The sequence below is a fragment of the Lontra canadensis genome, unplaced genomic scaffold, assembly GCF_010015895.1.
Source record: "Lontra canadensis isolate GAN:19392208 unplaced genomic scaffold, GSC_riverotter_1.0 scaffold111, whole genome shotgun sequence".
Lineage (NCBI taxonomy): Eukaryota > Metazoa > Chordata > Mammalia > Carnivora > Mustelidae > Lontra > Lontra canadensis.
In genome coordinates, this window is record NW_022631105.1 from 5,478,065 (window position 1) to 5,481,670 (window position 3,606).

Below are 3,606 nucleotides of genomic sequence, written 5' to 3' on the forward strand. Positions count from 1 at the left end.
GGGAGCCGTCACCCCTGCTCTGAAGCCCCCAAGTCGGCCTGAACCGAGGAGGGCTCCCCACCGCCCCGTCTGGGTCTGGAGTCCAAAGGCCCGGGCAGTCGCCTGCCGGCCGCGTGCACAGCGCGGGCGCCCGCGCGGGACGCGGGGAAGGGGTGGGCCATGCCTCAGCGGAGCTGCTGGAGGGGCTTCCTGGGGGAGGTGGGGCCCGGGCTCCGGAGAGGCCCCGAGGGGAGCCGCCCCCAGCTGCCCCCTTGTCATCTGAAGGGGGCGCGCTGCCAGCCCTCGGCTGGGGGCGAGAGGAGAAGCCGCTGGGCGGCGTCCGCGGTCGAGGGCTCGGCATCTGGCCGAGGCCCGGAGCCTCTGGTGCGGAGGAGCGGGCAGTGCACTGCGCTCACCGAGAGCCAGTGCGTCCGCGTCACGCGCCGGGAGCGGGTGCAGGTCCAGGCCTGACGGGTGGGGCCCTCCCCCTCAGGCCCATGAATAGGTACGGGATGGGCACCTGGGGCCGTGGGAAGGGATGCCTACCTTCGTGACTGCGCGCTAGGCCACACCCCGGGAACGCGGGGGCCTCCCCAGGAAGGGAGGCTGGCCGGGGAGAAGCAGGCGCGGCAGCGTCCTGGGGCTGGGCCTCGCGCGGGCCCGGGGCTGCCTGGCCGGCCTGCGGCGCCCACAGCTGCGGCTGCCTCGGAGCCGAGTGCAGCCCAGGGAGCGCCGGCACCGGGACCACCTCGAGTACTGGTGCCAGGATTTGCGCTGAGCCCGCAGAGGGGTGGCTGGAGTTACCAGCCGTTCCCGGACGCGCGCAGCTGCTGCGCGTTCCTGCCTCTCCTGTAGCCCCTCCGCCACCTCTGATCCGCCGTCTCCTCCAAGCGCAACAGAGACAGACACAGGGGCTAGGACACACCCGGGAAAGAGCCCCGGGGCGGATCGGGACACAGGAGGGGCTAGAGATCTGTTCTCCCGCTTGCCTCCCCTGGACAGAGTAGGAAATGGAAACCTGGTGGGTTTTTTGTTTTTGTTTTTAAAGATTTTATTTACTTATTTGACAGAGATCACAAGTAGGCAGAGAGGCAGGCAGAGAGAGAGGGAAGCAGGCTCCCAGCTGAGCAGAGAGCCCGATGGGGGACTCGATCCCAGGACCCTAGGATCATGACCTGAGCCGAAGGCAGAGACTAACCCACTGAGCCACCCAGGCGCCCCTGGGGGTTGGGGTTGGTGGTTTTTTTGTTTTGTTTTGTTTTGGTATTTATATAGCAGAGTGCATTCGGGTAATTTTTATTTCTCCAGCACACAAGGCTCTGTTAGATGTTGACGATGTTAAGAGCAGATGACCAGGTATTATTCTTTGCCCTTGATAAATAGGGCCAGATTGAGGTGGGGGGGGGGACATATGGGCAGGGAACAGGCAGGAGAGGGTCACCAAAGCCAAGAGCTCACGGAATTTCATGAGAGGGATTGACTTCAGATGTGAAGAGTGCAGACGCCGGTGTCTCACTCCTGCTTGAGTCCTGAGGGCCTGGGTATCCGGCCGCTGCAGTCCCGACCCCCTGCCTGCCTTTCCGGGCGCTCTGCAGTTGGGCTGGCAGTCCTTCCCGCCTCATCCTCTGCCCCACCCCGCCCTCTGGTGGACCTAGAACAGCCGTGACCTTATGGATACGGCACACTTGGCCTGTCCTATATCAACTATTACATCCTCATTGGTCCCAGGTCTGGGATGCTCTCCTTTCTTCTCGGACTCTCCAAGGAGAGCCCCTCCAAGGCCCATGTCCTCTGGGACTTCTCCAGCCTCAGCACAGTCCCGTTTACTTGGGGACATTTTCATCACGGATGCCCTTTGCTGCTTCTGCCCTCCGGAGCTGGGAATGGCACTCCGTCACTGCCTACTTTCACACAGCAGCTGGAGGCAAAGCCAGGACCAGAGCCTGCCTCCCGACATGGGACAGGCAGCCCTCCTTACGTGAGAGCTGGCCTCTCGGTGTTTCTTTGGGAGCCCATGAAGCGAGGTCAGAGCCCTGCTGGTGAGCTTCTGCATTCTAGCCTTTCCAGGATCATTAAGAACGCATCTGGGAGCTCGAAGCCATGCCTGGCCCAAGGCCAGGACAGTAACTGGTTAGCCAGAAGCTGCGATTCAGGCCCGAAATCCGAGGAGGACACGGTCCCAGAGAGACCCCCTCATCACCTCGATCGTCAGCCACTTCAACACCAAGGGCGCAAAACCCTGTCCCCTCCTGCGCGGGCTCCTTCCCCACCATCAGCTCCAGCTCTGCTTTCCACGTTTCATCTTTCATGAGAGCCAGCTGTGATTTCTTCTCAGAATTCCGTGCAGCAAACACCCTGGATCTCAATAAGAATCGAGACGGCCCAGGCGCGCTCCCTACTTAGAACACTTGAGTTTGAGCAACTTACTGCGAAGTCAGGGTGATGATTTTTGAGTATGTTTTCCACCTTTTTTCCCCCTCTGTATCCTTCATTGTAAAGTCAACAGAAAAGATTCCCACCCATTCAAACTGGGCTGCTGTTCAGGCTTTATGAAAAGGATTAGGGGAAAAGTCACAGCATTTCAGCCGGCCCTTGGCGCTGGCAACGGGGCCACCTACCCTCCATCACAGAAGCTTCCAGTGACCTCTGGAGGACAGGAGGAGGATCAGGGACATATCTGGCACACTGGGGCTGCCGGCTGTGTCCTGGGGCTGGACCCGGCTCTCATGTCACTCCCACCTCCCGAGCAATGTTCGGCGCAGTCGGAGTGCTTACTGGGGCCATTAAAAGGCTAACTACATCTTCAGAAATTAGTAGTGTGACAAAGGTATACCCAAAAGCCCCCACAAACCTGGAGAAAATAGATCTTAATCTCGGATAGATATCTCAGTGAGCAGTGAGTTTCATATGACAGTACAGTGTCTGGAAATGCTGATTAAAAATTAATTGCTTTGGTTAGCATTTAAGACTTCCCCATTTAATGAAAGATTTTATTTTTGTAAAGAATTTTGAAGAGCTATAAATTCTCCACTTCAACCTTGAATTTCAAATACACGTTTTACTAAACTAAGCGTGTAGAACATAGACGTCCAGCCTGCCAGAGTCTGGTACAGCTACTGTAGCTGATCCCTCATCGTCAGCCCCCAGAGAGCTTGGAATGGTTGAAGATTTAAAGCACATGTCAGGGAGGGGCCAGCGAGGCCAAAGCAGGCAGGCAGAGCTGCAGCGCAAGAGGCAGGGAAGCCAGCAGTGAGCTCGGCGGGGCAGGAGAACCGGCAAAGTGAAGAGATGGATGGGTGCTTCCCCCCATTAGCTCCTCCTGGAGACCCTCCCCAGGGGCCACCTACGCTCCAGAAGTAACTGCCCTTCCCATTTCTCGGTAAAAAGAAACCAAGCAGAGGAGAAGACCGGGTTAGGGCTGCAGCATCTGAAGGCCTGCCAGGAGGAGGAGGACCAGGCCAGAGGCAGCGCCTTCCCCAGGCTCAGCATTAGGAACCCGCACCTGTCCCTCCCCAGCCCGCCTCACCCTCACAGCAGCCCCTGCTCCCCGCTGCCCCTCCTACACCCAGGGAGGGCGCATTCCTGCAGCAAAATCAGATACAAGGAAGGAAAAAAAGACCTGCATTC